The 19112-nt window shown below is 50.7% G+C and overlaps 1 non-coding gene across 1 annotated transcript; it reads right to left on the reverse strand.

The window, feature by feature from the left end:
* Window positions 1–3447: 3447 nt before the first annotated feature.
* Window positions 3448–7144, reverse strand: LOC108864445 (uncharacterized). The gene is made up of 4 exons (XR_003777114.1): window positions 7084–7144; window positions 6853–6967; window positions 5125–6289; window positions 3448–5034 (listed from the first exon to the last, which is right to left on the reverse strand). It is a non-coding gene; the product is annotated as an uncharacterized LOC108864445 (transcript).
* Between the last annotated feature and the right edge of the window lie 11968 nt (window positions 7145–19112).

Below are 19112 nucleotides of genomic sequence, written 5' to 3' on the forward strand. Positions count from 1 at the left end.
TTTTTCAAAGGAATCCTCTGGGAGCCCTCTCCTGACGGCACCGTTTTCTTCGTATATGTACACATGTCTGTGTGGATCTACATACCCGTCGTAGTACGCGTGGTCGTCACCTTGACGATTGAGGCTTTTTTGAATCCTGTCGAGCAGTCTCGACGAGGCGAGGAACCATCTCTTCTCCCATCTGACCATCGGATGCTTTTCTTGTAAATGTCTAGCGCGAGCAGCGGTCATTATTTCGTACTCGCCCGATTCCGGTGAGTACACATATAGCTCCTTCGTTTTGCAGAACTCGTTGAGCTCTCTCAGCGTCATCGTCTCCAGACCGTACTCCGTTATAACCTGGAAATTCTTCGGCATCGTGAACTCCGTGTCCCTGAGACGGTTGAGATTCGTAATGAGTGCCGCCGCCGGAACCTGCTTCCCATAATTGTCGAGAACGTTGCATTGGCCACGATTTCTTTTTCTATGGAGAAACAGATCAATCAACTCCATCTCTCCCAAATCTTCGCCTTTGAATCGAGCCTTGAACGTGGGAATTCGTTTCCTCAAATCGGATATCTCGGATCTTTTGTAAACGTGCTTGTTTTTTTCGATTACGAAAGGTGCGGATGGAGCCCCTGTAGACTTCCCTTCCGCTCGAGAGGGAGGTTTCATGCCTGCTCTCGGGATTCGGGCGTCATCGACCGGATATCCTGATGTCTGTTCCGCGGGACCTTGACCGCGCAACACCCGCGTTGAACTCTGTTCCACGAGTGGGAGGAATAGGACCAAGAATGGGCTTATGAGCAGGAGGTACTCAAATAGTTGGATGAGTCCCGCTCCGCGTCGGGGTCCGCCTCCCCGCAACTCGATTCGGCGCCGGTGGAAGATTATTGTGAAGAACGAGCTCAGCAAAAGGGGCATCAGGAGCGAATAATCGATGGCCAAACCCATTCTTGAGAGAGGCAATTAGAAGCCGATTTCGTTATTCGGTTCAGATAGACATTCTTCAAAAATCATTCGATGAAGTCGTCCCTGACAACAGGAGAGGGTTGAGTCTCGAGTGAAACTTTCTCGTCCCTGAAGCATACCATATCGGAGCTCACCACGAGGAGCTGTCAGGAGGAGCGGCAAAATTGAAAAAATGTCATTTTTATGCCGAAGTCTCGCGGTCTGCAGTCAGCAGCTCGAGAGAGTCTACTCCGACTCCGCGTCGTTTGTGTTGTTTATGACGGAATCCTCCTACATTGCGTGGGATGGTGGAATAATCATAATCTCAGTTCTGCCGGCAAGCTTCGAAACGGAGACGCAGAGATGACAATAGATTCAAACGCCCTGACTCGGCAGATTTCACGCCGCATGCGGGACTGGTACCTTGATCATTCGAATGGCTCAACTCTCACTCGAAGGATTCGTGACTTCCGGATGATCCGAAGGCAGACCAGGACGGCACGTCACGATTCTATCTCGCGGCCCTCCCGCGAGGGGAAATTCCCAGTGTGAAGAGTCAAGCATTCCCGTAAACAAGTCATACGAGTCTCGGTCGATTGTTTCCGCTTCACTGATCTCGCTGAACTGCTTCGCTCCGCAGATAGACCGAGGTCAAGGGTTCATCGGGGATGATCACAAGCTGAGCCTCGAATCGCTCCACATTAGACTGGTCGGTCGCTAGTATACCTAAGCGGGAGGCCAACGCTTGCACGACTCGGCGTGGGAGTTCTGGAGGGTAGCCACTCACACATACGCTCATCTTTTGAGCCCACTCGCGCCCTTGTGGGAACCCAGGTGGAAACCGCCGACGAGGCGAATAACTTGCAGTAACCTTTCCATACGAGGAGGGACATGAGTCGGGAATCAACGGGAATCATTGACCCTCCTCGAACCTGCGGAATTCGGAAACACGACGAGCTAAGGATCTTAATGCGAATCATGGGTGTCCAGGAACTCCATTCTCTGCGATCTCCCTGCTTCTATCGAGAGGTGTCATCGATAGATTGGGAGTCCAAGCATTATGCCATAGGCACTCTAAATGCCTATTTCTGAGGTTTCGTCAGCATTCTACCCCTTTCTGTGGACTTTCGAAAATTTTGACTCTTTCGCATCTTCGCCCATAAGAATCTCGGGATTCTCCGGACTGGAGCTTTGCCTACCCGTTATGAGAATCGCGAAGTTCACAGAGGAGCTCCACGACTCGAGAATCCACACCCGGCTACCGATGATGTCATACACTCGGCCCCGACCCCATCCGATGGGGCGGCGTGGAGTCCATTTCATTTCGTCGATTGCAAGTCTTGATTCCTTCGTATGGAATGCTCATTCAGTCAGACGATGCTGCTTCCTCTTTCGAGTCGAGCGGTGTAAGATTGGCCGATTTTCGGAGCGGTTCCCCGGGTTGCCGATCCCAATAGCTACATGTCTGATTTTCGAGGAAGATCTTTGACTCCGTCGTAGGTGCGCCTCGCACCCAGATGACGGGCAATGCCGGAAACTATGAATGAAGAGCTCGAACTCGATTCTTGTCCTCGGACGGCTTTTTTCCTGGCATCCTACCCGATCGCTCCCCATGTCTTATTCGCCTTCTACATCGCCCATTTATCCGTTTTTCAGTGCCTACGTGTCCGCCTTTCTTCCGGTTTCTCCGACCTTGAGCTTTCAATCTCTAGTCATCGAAGCTGGTTGGAGTGGTGGAGACATCGATTCTCGTGGAGCATGATTCTGTAGCCGGTCAGCATATCCCTTCCAGAGATACCGATACCGGCTTGCTGTGTCCTAGTCATTCAAGCAAACTTGCAGCACACGGTTCCCTCGATCCGCATGCACAGGAATGAAGCTTTTCGGCGCTGGGCTCTTGGACTACTTAGGCTCATCGTGTCGCAGACAACTAGTCATTCAATTTTTTTCTTCGACTGTAGAAAGCTCAAAGTTTCCGGGGATCGCCGGGGAGCATTGAGTCGTGAGACCGAGTAGAGCCCGATCACAAGCACAAGGTAACGCTCCCTTGCCGACTCCATTGGGCTGGATCGGTGCGCGTCAGGGGCAACACGACTTGTTGCTGATCGTTCTGATCGGTCAATGAATAAGATTGGCCGGATGAATCTTTCATTCGAAGGATCGTCGACGCGCGATGTTAGGGGCTCGGTTCCCACCACAATCGTGGTTTCCGTCGATAAGTTCGCGCCCTCAACGTCAGGGGTGGGTACTGGGGTCATCCACGAGAGAAGGACGGGCTTGGTTTCTGGATTTGAACGACATTTGGATTTGATCCATAATTTCAGGGGTGGGAGAGGCTGGGGAAGGGAGGCTGGGAACAAACCGCAAATGAAAAATCGACTTGGTCCTGAGTTTTTCCCTCGACGTCAAACATAAAATCTCCCGTGAAGGGGACACAAGCTGGAAATGTCCGTCAGAGTCAGACGGGTGACTTCTTCTCCTTGCGATCATTGAGTCCACGAGAGAATCGTTATCGATTTGTTTTCAGAATTCATCGATATATTATTTCACATATTTTACACCTTGACTAGATGAACCAGACGATAAAAAGATTTGTCCTCTCATCGCCTCATAAATGCTCGACTTATGTACAACATGTGTAGAGAAGTCTCACGGTTCGCAACGTCATCGCAACGACCTGTCCGGAGAACGTTGAATGATTAACATTAAGACAACACATCGTGAGTCAGCTCGAACACTCAAGCTGCAGGCTGAGACCGCGGCCGATTCTGGTGGCCACCGCACAACTAACCCCGAATTCTTGACAGTAAGCTTGACGACATTCAGATAACGCAAACCTTATTCTGAAATCAAAACATTTTTTCTCGGATATCCGCATAACGTCTTTGGCGGATCAGCTTATCAGGAATTGACTCTTGTAGATTCTATTCTTTTGTTCTAAGATCTTCCCCAGTAAAAAAACCTTACTTATTAGGGTCGTCGTGAGTGAAGGAACCACCTGGCTTATCACACCGTTTTCCCTCGCATCCGCAAACCATGAGAGGCCATGGAATCCGGACGCCTAGTGGGTCCCCTTGAGGTACCGGTCCACTACTCGCAGGAACCGCGAACGGACCCATTTAAGAGTTCTCACTGTGCATCATTTACAGTAGCAGTATCTTTCATACGATTCTTTTTTGACGCATTTAGCATGCGAGCTGAACCAATCGGTTCGATCTATACTCGACAGGAGTTTCCAAGAACGATCGGTCTGATTGTATGAGACTGCGACCTCGAATTGAGCAGAGGGCTTCGTCTTGATGGTGGACTTATAGTAATTGGTCCACTCGTTGCCCTCGGAGAGACGCACGAAGTCATCAACGCTGTCCAGAGCCCATTCTTGGCATTTTCCCGTAGCGTTATTTTTCGAATCTCGCCGTTGATCTCCCCGATGACGAAATTCGCCAAGGATCGCGATAGATTGCCCTTCCGAGGGTAGGGCTGCGGCTCGAAACAAGTGCAGAACTGGAAATTGATATCCGCGTCTTCACAATTCCGTTCGCCAGGGATAACATTGCTGAAGAGACTGTAGCCATTAGCCGTCCGGGTAACCCTTCCCTCGTTCCAGGGCTCTGAGAGCTCGAGTAGGGTCGCGTGGAGATCGTAAACAGTCACGAGTCGTCGAGAGTTGATCTTGAGGTTCTCCAGAGCTTCGGGATTCTCGTCGTAGTACCAATCAGGCATCAGGACGAAGCCGTACGGGAGCATGTCCTCGTACCGACCGAGAGCGGTTTTTCTGAACGCACCGAATCGAAAACCATGATCCGATATGAAGAACACAGCGGTGTTATTCAGAACACCGTCTCTGTCCATCTTCGAGAAGAAGTCGTAGAAGTATCCGTCGACCCTTTTCCCGCCGTTCACTTGGTCATGAGCCGTTTCACTGAGCCAAGAATACGAGAATAACGGTCGATCATTGCCGAGAATCTTCATCGTGTTGTAAGTGTAGTCTAAATAATGTTTGGCAGGGAAGTCGGGACCGATACACCAGCTGTAACCCGCTGCTTTCAGGGTGGATTTGTCGATCGCTTGCATCATCGGTCGTGGCCAGTAAGTTGTCGGAACCTGGAAAGAGGGACAAATTTTTTGGGACCTGACAGTTCGCGGCTGGAAGAGAAGCGCGAAGCGAACGGATATGTCGTAACTTCCACCTACCTTCTTGAAACCCTTGTACGACGGATACACGAAGAGACCGTAGATCCATTGCTCTTCGTAGAACATGGTCCTGTAGCCGCGGTCAGCGTAGTCGTCCCAGAGATACCGAGTCACATTGTCGTAGTAACTCGAGCCCAGACGAGATCTGAGTCCTCCCGGATCCGCATAAGGTATTCCAGTGAGGAGCGGGATCTGATTCGGCGCCGAGTTTAGACCGATCTTGTTGTAACCGAACAATTCGACGAGGTTCTTCTTCGATCGTAAAAATCGCATGGTTTTTGGGAACTGTCTGTGAGCATTGAGTCGTGAAACCGAGTCGAGTCCGACCACCAGCACGTGTAACGGTTTCTTGCCAATGTTGTTGGGTCGGATCGGTGCGCGCGCTGCTTTCACCAGAGGCAGCATGAGTGGTTGCTGATAAGTCTGATTCCTTCCGGGTCGCTCACACTCGATCCAGATGAATTCTTCTTTCGGACAATCGCCGACTTTCAAAGTTTTGTTTTTGCCGAAATCGTGGTGTTTGTCGATGACTTGATAATTTGTTGCGCGGATGGCTTCTTTGTAAGTACAGTTCCATTGGTCGAAATCACCATCGTATGATTTGTCGAAAACCGTCCGATCGATTCCTACACAGGAGTGACCCGCGGTCGCATTAATCACAGGATAAAAAATGAAAGGTTTAGCGTTCTTGGGACACTGCTTCGGTTCGCTCGAGAAGTATTTCTCGATAATTGCGGTATCATTGAAGTCGTAACTCCGGATGCGGCACTTGTTCTCGTAGATTACGTATTTTTCGTAAACCCGCGACAGATCACTCAACACGGGAACTGGAGCTTCATCTTCGGACTGCTCCACGCTCGTCGTGCTCGGTTCCGTAGCTTCAGTATAATATTCCGAGCTCCTAGAGTCTTCAACGGATGACGTCCCAATGCTGCGCACCGTTGTCGGAGAAGTGTCGCTAGCGGCGGTCGCCGACGAAAGTTCTCGGTCCGTGATGAACTCGGAGGTGGATTGATTGACGAAAGCGTCGTAATCCACGCCAGAGGTCGGTACAGTCGTAGACGTCGCTATGTAGAGCACGAAGAAAAGCATGAACCCCACGACGGTGACGAACATGAGGAAAGGCTTCCTCACCGTCGACGAATCCGGATGATCCCCGAGAGGCCTGCGAGAGCGGAAATTAAGATTTTAGATGAACTCTCCGAGCCGGGTAGAGCTACTCATTCTTGTTTCGCAGAGCTTCTATCTTGACTACGCCTTCGACAGTTCTGATCGAGTCTCCGAGCGAGTCTCCGGATTTTCTTCTCGATTGCCCCCCTCCCCCTGGTAGCTCTATTTCAAGGGCTTATTGAGAAACTCCTGGATATTCTGCGTTACATGCATAGCCGCAACGACGCCGCTCGCGCGGGAGGCGGTGTGGGTTCGATCCCTGCTGCCGGAAAAATATGCAGGTACTCGGCCTTGATCCTCCTGGGTACATTTGCTCTATGGATCCGTCCTCGGAAGCAATGTGAATAACAGTACCCGGGACGTTAAACCTTGGCTGTGTGGATCAGCCCGAAAAAGTTTTGGATATTCTGCGTGACCTATTGCGGTGGTCCGAGCAAGGGAATCCCTTATGAACTCTTTGAGCCAAATGAGCGACAAGGCTCTAATGGCGCATCAGATCAGATCGTGGGCAGTCTGCAATAACCGGGCATTCAGATACCTAGCCACTTTCGGGCTGACCACGGATGCAGGATGCACAACGGAACATCGTGGGAGTCATCGGAGCAGTGGAGCACGAAGTTGACGGGATCATAGGGTCTTTCTTCTTCGTCGATAATACTGCCAAGGAGGTGATCTTGGGGAAGCCATTCCTTACGGAGTCACTCTCACTCGTCAATACAGAATAAGTCCGAGATTTCTGTTCGTGTTCGAGTATTTCCGGTCGAGTCTAGGGAGGCACGGTTATATCACCTGGGACCGCGGTGTAGGTAACAGAAATAATGCCTTCGAGTACACTACAGGCCAATGGCATTCTGGGCTGTCGTCCGAACAGGCGATCCATTGCAACTCACAGCCTAGTCGAGTCGGGGAGGATGAATCATGTGAAATTCCTGTGATCAGCCTTTGGTATTCTCCGATATTCTTCGAAGACGGACGATCGCTGAGACGGCTCCTTATCCCAGACAACCAGGGGCACACCTCCGGAAGCTCACGAGGGAGAGAGAATCGTTGAAACTTGGACCTGAATCGCGGCACAGCGGGGATCTCACTGTGGCCTAGGCCCGAAGGGCAAAGACGTTGCTCTTGGCAGACTTCGCTGACCTCTTCGGACAACCCAATCGATTGACGAGCACGAAGTTAGCAAAACATTCGAAACCTGCGGAAGAGCCAGCCTCCATGAAGATCTCGCCACGTGGACTAGCCCCCGCAGAATGGCAAGGTATATCAGAAGGAGACTAGAAGATGCTCAACGATCATCTTGTCGAACCCTCAAGTAGTCGATAGGGGTCTACTGAGGGGTCAAAGCGCTTCCCTGTCGAATACAGAAAACTCAACACTGTGATCAAACGAGATGTCTATCCCTTGCCCAGATAAGACGGTGCCTACCAAGCTCGGTTTGGTAATACCTGCTCCATCACGCTGAATTCGCTGAGTAGGTACTGGCAGGTCGACATGGATCGTGGTCATTAGGATAAGAGTGCTTTTTGTACAGGTCGTCTCAATTCGAAACGTTGTAAGCAATATTATTATCTTCACGAACGACTTCGACAGGTACCCCGTCGATTCAAGAGAGTTTCTCTCGTCGATTCGAAAAGCTAGCCTCAAGCTCGAGGCTACGAAGCTCCTCGTCGAACATCAAAGATTTGAGAAGTTCCTTGGGGCGGGCGTCCTAACACCGGCGATCCATCAAAAATATCGCGAGTTCCTCATCGCCTTTGTATGATCTTTCAAAAAAAAAGTTCATTCGAGGAGGCGAGGCTCACCGGAGAGCCTTCCAGGAGATCAAATACCAAATCACCGAAGAGCCGCTCCTCTGTCATCTTTGAGATAATTCGGAAACGCGGCTCCAAACTGAAGCTAGCGGAAGTAAGCTCGGAGCCGTTTCGGTTTAAGTTATGGAGGGCGGGGAGAAAGTGGCGGCGGCCGCAAGCCGATGTCTCACTTGAGCAGAGGCCGAGTGTTTATCTTCAGATGCTGAATATCTGCCCGTAGTCTGGGCTTAACAGAAATTTTATCCTGATTCGTAAGAACGCCGCTCCCAAGTGGTCACCGCCAGTCTGTGGTCCCTCTGAAGAAGTACCTCGGGAGCGAAGCCGACCTGTCTCCTAAACTCACACGATGGGTCTTGGCCATTCAAGGCCGAAAGGGCGCATCGAAGAGGGAAACGAATGAGAACGCAGATGCGCTGTCCCGGTAGACCGTCGCGCCGATCCAACACGAGAATCCTCTACGGGAGCAAAACAACGATCCGCGCTGCCATCGGATTTTGGAGCAGGAACAACGCGCGAAATGCTTTACTCTATCGACGTGACCGACTTTGCCGTTGTGGCCGTTGATAGGCGACATCATCAAGCCTCGCCTCGAGGACGGTTCGGCGGAGCATCCGGGAACCCGTGGGACTGATCGTCGAGTTCAGGAGCGTCTTGACCTTGGTGGAAGGCTCCATCGATGAATGCAGCAGTGTGTTAAGGACTGTGAGGTCTGTCGCGGTACAGAGCTCGCTCACACAAGACAGGCGATCTGCAGGCGTGTCACGGTCCCGCCGAGAAAAGCGTGCGAAATACATAGGTCAGATCGCTTGACTGCCCTCAAGCTTGAGGATCGCATGACGATAGGGGATCTTATCCCGTACCCAGCTTCCGATTCGAGGCTTCGCTCACGAATGAGGAAGGGGAGTCGGCCGCGAGAAAAGTATACCTGGCCCTCGGCTCAGGACCATGGATCGTTTTCGAAGGAGAAACTTTCAGACCGGAACGATCCGCCAGAAACCGAGTGTCATCTCGAGCCGTTGGGGAACTACCGAGCTAGCTTGCAAGTCGTGTTCGCACGAGAAGGCAGCAAATCATGTCTGAAAGACTCGAGCAGCCCGTCGAAGCGCAAGAGTCTTTCCGACTACGAGACTTTAATGCAAGAAGCTTCCACTCCGCCTTGAAGGATGTCGGAATCCGTGGTCTTGGAGGTCAGGATCCGAGAGGAAGATTGAGCTCTGAATTAATATCGGGAGATCTTCCCCTCCAGGAAAAAGATGATGAACACTCAGAATTTTCAACAACCCGGCGACGACGGATTTATCGCTCCGAATAATACATTTTTTTTCAGAACTGTGCCAGCCGTTTCTCGTATCTTTGGTATCTCCTGCGGAGCAGAGGATCCTTGTTCGTCATACAACTGAAAACTCTTTTCCATGATGTCAGAGGACTTAGGTTTACGATGCGATGACGCCTTATCAGAGCCGTCCGATGAGATAATATCAAGGTTTACAATACACGACGGCTGCGTATCCGATCCTTCAGCCTTTGAGCTCCAAGATTTCCCAAAGCCGTCAGCCTGGCATTAATCCTCGGTTCTCAAGCGACTCAATGAATCGGAAAAATGCAAGGAACATCAACATTAGCAACGGATTCCTGCAGTATGCAGTCCGTCGAATGTTGAAATATTGTTCTTCGCTCTCCTTCGAAGTTATTTCGACTGAAGGAGAACGAGGGAGAGGAGTTCGACCTTTATCTATACTGTGAAATGTAAATTATCCTCCATGGAGAGACTCCTTAGTCCCCTCCTGATGATCCGTAAAACACCAACTTTTTCTGACCGAATCATCATTCGGTGTACGCCAGCGGTTTGCCTTGAGCCCCGGCGGCGTCGACTTCGAGTGAGTCCGGCGCTCGCGAAAGAAAAATCTTCCATTCGGCGCAGCGTAGAGTCGAGTGGAGCTTACTTTCCCTGGCTTCGTATTGATCGTGTCCCTCGTAGGCCGAGCTGTCCATGACACGAATCGATTTGTACACGGCTCTCTCTTTCTTATGAGAATTTGAGATCCGAGCGTGAATCTGGCATGGGAAATTGTCGGTCCCCGGAATTCTCCGCGGTTCTCGGAAGTTCGACTAAGCGAGTTTTCCTACTGTTCCTCCATCGCCGATCGCCGGTCAGTGCTCTCATGGCATCGAGATACGGTGGAAACTCGATCGTTTCGCCTAACCCGATTGGAAAATCGGTGATATAATGAATTCAGAGATACAATCTACTTTCTCTGAGCCTAGGCTCCCTGCCAAGGGGTTGATTGTATCACATTCCCGGCACAATTTAAACGCCGCGACACTCTCGGGAGTCGCAAGCTCCAGAACCCACCGAATTACCTCGCGATACATTCACGGAACGACTGATTCTACTCTCCCGAAGACATCTCCTGTCGTTTCTTCTGAGCCTCGCATCGTTTCCCCCCTTCGGAAGAGCCATGCTTCCAGAATATCTGACAATAAGTGCATCCGAACGAATTGCCCATGCGATCCGAACTTGTGTCCGAGCTTCGGCTGTCTAAAAATCGAGCGTGCTACTAGCTGCAAGGAGCACTCGCCGATGCTTTTCAAGTCTGTTCAACCTTGGAAGAGCAAGATCACGAAGATTGAAAGCGGTGACTTCCGGTCTTTAGGTGGTCGAAATTCATTCTCCATGTGAGACTCCTCGCCGGAGTGTCTCCGGAGGAGCTCAATCGGAGTGTTCAATGAGAAGAGGCGATATTCACGACCTATGCGGGGCGAATTTCCCAAATTAAAACTTATTCGCTGGTATTCACAGAAGCTGTTTGATGCCTGCACGTCGACTAGGGTCTCACCGGATCCTATCGCGAGGGGCACGGACGTGCGTCGAAAGTGAGAAAAATATCCAACACTCCAAAACATTCCAAGCCGATGTATGTAAGGCGAGAAAGGAGAGCTCAAGTCGTGACTCCATCGATCGACCCCAGCGGAGCCGACTCCTACTCACGAGAATTTCACGGCCATGGCGAGCGGTGAAGGGGTCCTTCACGTCATGCGATTCTCCAAATGATGACGGAATTCTACACCGACGAAAAACCGCACTAACGCGTGGAACACAACAGAGGGCCACGCAGGAGCCCGAATGAGCTATCTGTACAACATTTCGAGCAGTAAAACTCGCTTATACTACAATGTCCACCAACGTGAGTGTCTTGCTCGATTGCTTTCTGTGCGTTCCGTCGTGAACGAACTTTCGGAGGAAAGAGCGCGCGCCTAGCCGGGAGAGGGATGGCCGACTATATGCGAGGCTCGTCGCTTTGTTGAATGATTGAGTGGTCGTCTGACTGATTCGAGGAATGTTTTGCAAGAACCCTCCTTAACAGATTATCCTTAGTTTACATTGCCTCGGATATCTCGCCTGAACTCCCAATCGATCCAGGCAAATCAGGGGAGGTCCCGCGCAGGTCTGAGGGTACAAGTCGCGACATGAGAGGACCCTCGGTCGAATCTCTCGAAATCGGAAAGGCTTTGGGTCCGAGTGTGGAAACTTGAGTCTATTCCATCGAGGGCATCGAGGTCTGAACAACGACGGATTACGCAGACTCACTCCCTCGACTCAACCTTTTTCGCTCGTGGAGAACTGGCCAAGTGTCTCCCCGGAGAGATCGAGCGTAAAATCGAGATTTCCAACAATAACGGAAACACCCTGATGGTGGTTCCGAAACAAAATATCGAGGACTTCATCTTTTTCGTGAGATGGGCCACAGAGGGATGATGTCAACGCGATGATCGCGGTGACAAACATGAGCCAATCAGTCTTGAATGAATCGCCAGAAACACACTTTGGTCTCTTCTTCCTCATCTGTCTCTGTTCAGTGAGCATTACGATCTCTGTCGAATGGTTCGGTAAGTTCCACTTCATTCTGTACCTCAGCGGATGATCACTGCCTGCAGCCCTCCGCTCGACCTGTTTATGCGAATGAGATCGTATTGGCGATCTCGAGGCCTTATCTCCCTTCATCTCTAGAAGCGAGTGCCATAAAACCCCGGGAATATGAGCTTTGTACCGCGACATGGCTTGTCGCGCCCAGTAGGCCATAGCAGCAAGTCTGCCGCGTTTCATTGAGTTATCTGACGATGTTTGTCAGGAGTGATGTCGTCAGAACGGATGTCAATCGAAGTTTTTTGATTGAGAACTCCTGGTTGAGTGGCGGCTCCGGGAAAGAGACCATCGTGTCAATTTCGGTTGGAAGCTCTGTCAGTGAGCATCATAGGAATTCATGGAACGGCTGATAGAAACATCTGGAGCCCTCATGGAACCACCTTATTGAACCTGTTCTCCCGCTCGCGGATGGGTGTGGAGAAAATCGATCCCGAAAGGTGTCAAGAGACCCCTAGATCTATCAGCGAGAAGCGGGACGCGCATACTTGGTATCGGGAGTTCCATGAATTTTCGAAGATCAGTTTTCAGAGCCCAAAAGCAGTCCGAGCGTAGAAGGGCCAAGGTTCCGAGTATCGCCTCATCCTGAAGCATTATCGGGTTCGAGCAGAAAAATCGCGGCTGGAGCAGTAATGATGAGCCTGACAGAGCTCATCCGGCTCAGATTTGGATCATCGAATGTTTCTTGCTTCTCATCCATGAGTTGGGGGTAGCTGAATCGCAAGTGACTTGCAACCAAGAGCAGAACTTTCGCTAAATGACTTGATTCGGTGCGAATCGTCACTCGTATCGACGATTGCGTTGGGAAGATGTCTGGCATGAGAAGATGTTTTTGCTGTGTGGTCCCTGGTCCCCCATCAGAGAAGGAGTTCGCCGCCTGACCATAGACATTCAATGCGGCGAGGGTGAGAGGCAATTCTGGGCCGTGGAACGGATGGTCGGGCGATTTTCGATTATTGAGATGTTCCGCATTTCAGAAGCTTCCCACAAAACGCCGGTCTTTTCAGGAAAACCTTCATCTGCGTGTTCGGTGGTGGTGAGTCGGGGCATACCTCCCCGTGAAACGACCGCCTCTATAGCGAGGAGTCACCCTTGCGGGCGGAAAGTACGCTCTTCGCACCGAAAAATAAAATCCCTGTCCTGCGATGGCGCCTACAATCGTTTTGCCATCGAGCGACGATCGCCCAAGAAACCTCGATGGCCTTCCAGTGGAATCATCACAGCGTAGAAGAAGTCGTATGAAGCTTGAATCGAACTCAGGAAACAAATTATTCGGCTCTCACCACCCGCAGTCCGAGTGAAGTCGGCTCAGTGTGGACTTGTCTGGTGGCGCGCGATAGATGAGGTCACAAGGCACCGACAGATGAGTTGCCTGTCGTCACCGGTGCCATTGAATTTCGCTTCCTTCAAGGTCGCACACAGAAAACTCCGCAGAAAATCGTTACGCAAAGTAATGCTCACCAGATGACGAAAAGCATCGAGGCAAAAAAAGGAGGAACATATGTCTTCAAAGAAAAAAACATCCATAGCTGCGGCAATGATCACAGACTGCGCACGACTGGCTGCAGATTCGTGAGTTCTCATTCGTCGGGAAATATCATCCTCACAAGCTTATGGTTCCGTCCATCGATTCCCCAACAATCGAAACGCATGAATCGCGCGTTCGTGGGGCGCTAAATCGTCATGAAGAATAAAACACCGATACGCGTAATGTCTTCAAGTAACATGAATCATACGATTCCAAGAACAACTTTTCCGAATGCGATCTCGTCGGTTAAGGGGATTTCTTTCTAACGGGAACAGGTGATTCCAGATACGAGACACCGAAAACTGCTGAGCAGGCTTCTAGCCTCATGCCACGAGCGGAGGAATCGCGATCGAAATCTCCCTTTTGCTTCAGATGGACATGCGTTCGAGCTCGCTTCCGACGCGAATAATTCCCGGTCTTTCCACGGTCGGGACCCGGAGCCGCACGTTCAGAACATAAATCCGATTGCCAGAGTTGTCTGGGGAATTCGGAAATGGCTCACTCTCGGGATAGCGGCAATCGCCGATTCGAGCTGATCTGCGATGATGTCCATGATACATCGATGGAACGCTATTTGACGCACACGGTGTAGGAGTCACACGGAATGATCGATTTCGAAAGTGATGTCATTGGTCCCTTTGTGATTCCGCTTTAATTCAAGTCGTCGCAGTGTTCGGAGGCCTCCCGTTGGACTTATTTCAAGAGTGAGAGCTCCGAATTCAATACCACATGGTGCGCGGATCGAGAAGACTTGAGGTTCCCCGTCCGATTTTTCCACGGTAGTCCATCGCCCGATAGCGCAAGGTCGGATTGAGCGTCCCATCGAACGCATGAAACTCATGGGAATTCTTTCCTCTGGAGCATAAAGCGCAGGGAATCCTCCTCGTTCAAGGACGATTCTCACGTGTCTTTCAAAGGAATCAGACGAGACCCAATCGGGCCGTCTTGACCAAACATTTCAAGCCTCGGCACACATTCCCGTCGACGACCGTCGTTATTTCACTACTGCACTTGATATCTTTCATGCTGTTCTTAGTCGTTTCCCATCTCTTTCACAACTTCGAAGTCTGCTTGTCTTCCGGCCTCTCTACCCTGAAGCCATGCCCCTTCACCTCGATCATTCTCATAGACGCGGATTCCGACCCTTTTACCCCTCCGCTTTCCGAACGCGGTACTCGGCTCCCAAAGCATTGGTAGGGAAAATCTCTTCTCTCGCCGTCGTGTCGCCAAGAATCATGTACTCACAATTTGTCATAGCGGAAGGGTGGATTCGGATGCATTTTTGAGGACGATGATGATCGATGCTGACTCAGGACATGATGGAGAGAACGAGAATGCGAGGCCTCATTTCAGGAAGAACAAATGGAACTTCCTTGGAGATCCCTTCTAACAATATGACAAGCATCTTGGAGAGTCTCGACGGCAGTAGTAGCTCAGGTCCGATTCTCAAGCTGTCCATACTTCTAGCGCCGCGCCGTTGTCTCTCTGCCGGACTTGTTCGATGTTTCACTCACGACAGCAAGAACGCTACACGCTCAGAATCCTGCAGCTGGTGACACTCCGTGTTGGAAACTATATGTCAACCGAAGATATAATGTGGTAGAGCTCCGTCTATAGGGAAAGACTTCCCAATGAGGTTTCCCAGCTTAGAAGGACCGAGAGCAAGAGTGATAATGTATAAGCGGTTCTCTTTCTTGTTCGCTATCTTTTCCATGGAAGATCGCGTCTGGGATCGTCAAGTCAATTCTGTACGATCATCTGCCGTGGCCGACGCTCCTATAAATCGGTCGGTAACATGCTCGAGTCGCAGTTATGGGAAATATTCTATGACACGAGAATTCGAGTCGACTGCATCCTAGCTCCATCACGAGGAAGAGAGAATTGCGCCGTCGGACGCTCCTCAGACATCAGTAGCGTATAGAGGGGGGCAGGAGGCCATGCCCTCCCCCCGAGATTTTCTGGTCGTGATACTAGAGCACCGGAGGCGCGTCATCGTTCATGAGTTTCCCCCCCACCAAAAAAATCGAGTTGGGCCTTTCCGAAAAGAAATGTACGCGCTTGATAATTGAAAGCAGAGCTCGATATCGTTCCATGTCCGGAGCTTCCCAGGATATCTCAGTCTCACATTCCCTGGAAATGGCTGAGCAGAAGTCAATTATTCAATGCTGTTCCGGGTGCACCACTCCTTCACTTCTCTAAAGTTGTCGCATGTTTCTCGAGCCTTCGCCGCAACACTCTGAGCACGGTGAAGCTCCGCAAAACTTCAATGCTAATCCTTATTGCAGTAGTCATCATCATGCTCACCTGAGCACGACCAGCCGGGTTGCTCTCAGGCACAGATATTCGAGGCATTATCAACGAAAATACGCATCACTTCCCGCGAACCACGCGAGTCCCACGGAGCGCCTGCGGGATCCCCCGAAAGAATCGCGAGCAATCCTCGAAGCTTTCTCGGAATGCTCCCCATGTACCCTGAATTCAGGTGCCCATTCTCTATTCCTACTCACGTGTTCCCTTACGAGTGACTACCCGCTTGAGTCAAGCCTGGAGCTGCGTATTCTGGGCTTCAAAAGGATGACGCTCCTTCTGAGAGCGAGATTGTATCACGACTGAAGAATCCTGGAGGGGGGGGGGGGGCATGGCCATCTGGGACTTATGGACGCTATTGTTCACGGGAACCTCGGCTCGGTCAAGTCTCCGATCGAGTTCGTCTCTCGTCGTACTGATGGCGCAGCTTTGAAGTGCCGAAGGATCGAAACTCCTCGCGAGCCTCCATAGATATTGACGACGCATGTATAATACTTCTACTCGAAGTGCTGCTCCACCGAGAATTTTGGGCTGAAATTCTACTTTCAGGTCATCTTCCCCATTCAGTCCTCCCGAATTGCCCGACTCCCCGCGAACCGCGACCCGATGACGAGGTCCTGCTCGAGCTCTTGAATGAATGTGCCGAGTACGATTGCGATTATCCGCATTGACGAGGACGATTTATTTTTGAACCCCCTTCTCTCGTTTTGCTTTTCGGCGAGTTTTTTCATCGTCATGCCAAGCTCAACAAGATTTTCCGATTTTCTCATTCCGATCAACACACTTTTATCCAGTGACTCTCAACCAGGGTTCTACGAAACCGATCAGCTCTTGGAGCCTGCGAGCACCCTAGTCTGAAGAAATTCTCATGCAATCAGGTAGATCCTACGCTCGCACTCTACAGCCTAATTGGTGTGATATGGGACGATGTTCGGAGGCTGTAGGCGGCACGGATGAGAGAGCCTATGGGAAGAGTTCAGAGATGTTTCGCGAAAGCCCCCCGCCCCCTCCCGCGGATCTGACTGAGTACTCCTCTTACGTTTTTCCTCAGTGCGGTTTGTTCCATGTAGAAACCTGTCGGGAGTAGAAAACGCGGATCGAGAGCGCGTTCCTCGACGTTCTCCGAATCACGTCTTGGGGCATAAATTGACTTAGTTTTCACAGGTGCTGGGAGATGGCGCATTGTTGCAGAATAAGATTAATGAGGGCGGGCCAAGAGATGATCGTCCACGAAACCAGGAAGAGCTCAAAGGTGAGATTCCTATGGAAGGCCGTGGTTCTCTCCCCTCCGATCCGACACCAAGGCTTATTCTCGGAAGGATAGAACTCTAACGAGTGCATAGATCGATTGTTGCATCCGTCTGAGCACGAGACGAGTTTGGTAATTGCAAGAGGCTTGTTGCGTTCGAAAGAACGCATGTCTGATCACCTCATCACTCTGGCTGGGGGGAGGGCGAATACCGCACATGCACTTCGACATACCTAGCGTACGGATCATGAGGTTCAACGACAAAGGTGGACGGGTCAATGACGGGCCTCGGTTGAATCTCGAGCATAGATTGCTTATGTGATGAATTCCGACATGCAGAACCATGAAGAATCAGCGCCCACGCGTCCTTTATTTCGTGTGGAAGAAGAAGAGGTGCTGATAAATGTGCCCCGTGGATTATCAAACGATTCGTTGAGGAATGATCGGGATCTGTCGGGACGAAGCAGAGCTCCTTCCGCCCCGGCCCTCAGCCAGTCAGGTGTTCTATGTACTCATCTTTCTCCGGTGTACAGGGAACAGTGTCCGGCTCATATCGTTGTATTTAGCATCGCGTTCGATGAGAACAGGTCTCATCGACCGACGACTGTATCAAAAAAACTCCCCGTGGTCACACAGCTCGAGTGCATCAATGCGCGGCCAGGGACTGCGATCCGCTCCGCTGAGTGTATCCGAACGTGGAAGAGAGATTCCAAGCTTCGACTCTCTCTTTGGAATCTCTCAACCCATAATCGATTCAATCAGCGCAACTAACTATCAATCAAGTGTGTTGACTATTCGTCTCGACTCACTGAACTGGGTTTGAACTCAAGGACAACTCGACTTCTCTCGTTGAGCGGGGAATCCCGACTGACTGTGTGATCGTCTGCTCCACACGATTTATTGACACAAGGAATGTGGCGGGATACTTGAATATGACTCGCTAACAACTCTCCCCCTTTTTAGCATTCTGTATAATTATTGTAGCGTATTTTGATCACAATATTTCTTCTCGTCTATTTCGGTAAATATCTCGCTGGAGGGACTCCGGCGGTTTTTCTAGCGGACCTACGAACATTTGCGGGATTATCGTCTATAGGAGTTTCAGCACCAAGCTGAGGAGTATCACATAATGCTCCAAGAGATGAGTTGACTAGGATTTCCTCTTGAAGTGGCACGGTCAGAGATTCTTGTTGTGCGAGATCTTCGATTTCCGCTTGAGTCGATTCGGACGATTCGTCGGCATCTTCAGAGAATGCGGAATCAATAGAGTCCTCAGCTGTCAGTAATGCTGGGTGAAGCTGCTCCACACGTCGATTGGTTGTAGTATCAGTGTCCTCAATGGTTCGTTTCGAAGTCATCGGTCTGAGCTGATTATGATGGCGTTTTGAGATTCTGCCGGATGACTCGACCAACGCAATCTTCCTTCCGCAATGCTTGACAATTGCTCCGGGAACCCACTTCTCCTGTCCAGTGTATGAACGAGACATGACGAGATCTCCAGCTCTGAATTTACCATTTTCAGCCTGATCGTGAGTCGGCAGCGGTCGCTCTCGCAACAAATCGAGTTTCGATCGCAACTGACGTCCAATCATAGCTTCCGCTGGAGTCCTTCTTGTAGTAGAATTCGGAACTATGCGGTGTAGGAAGAGGAATCTTTGTAATGCGGTGAATAAGTCTTTCTCCCCTTCGGTCTTGAGCTTCTTCAACGCTTGTTTTGTAGTTTGCACGTATCTCTCAACTTGGCCGTTGCTAGCCGGATGGTATGGTGGAGAAAATTTATGAAGGATGCCGTTCGATTTGCAGAAATCGCTGAATTCCTGCGATGAGAACGTGGGATCGTTATCGGACACGATAACTTTCGGTAAACCAAACCGAGCCATGATCTCACGCAGGTGCTTCAAGGTGGTCCTCGTCGTTTTCGTAGTTGACATTAACACCTCCAACCATTTCGTATGGGCATCAACGAGCAGGAACAGGTACTGGCCGTCGATGGGACCAGCG

Source organism: Galendromus occidentalis, unplaced genomic scaffold (assembly GCF_000255335.2).
Source record: "Galendromus occidentalis unplaced genomic scaffold, Mocc_1.1 scf7180000077474, whole genome shotgun sequence".
NCBI classification, from domain to species: Eukaryota; Metazoa; Arthropoda; class Arachnida; order Mesostigmata; family Phytoseiidae; genus Galendromus; species Galendromus occidentalis.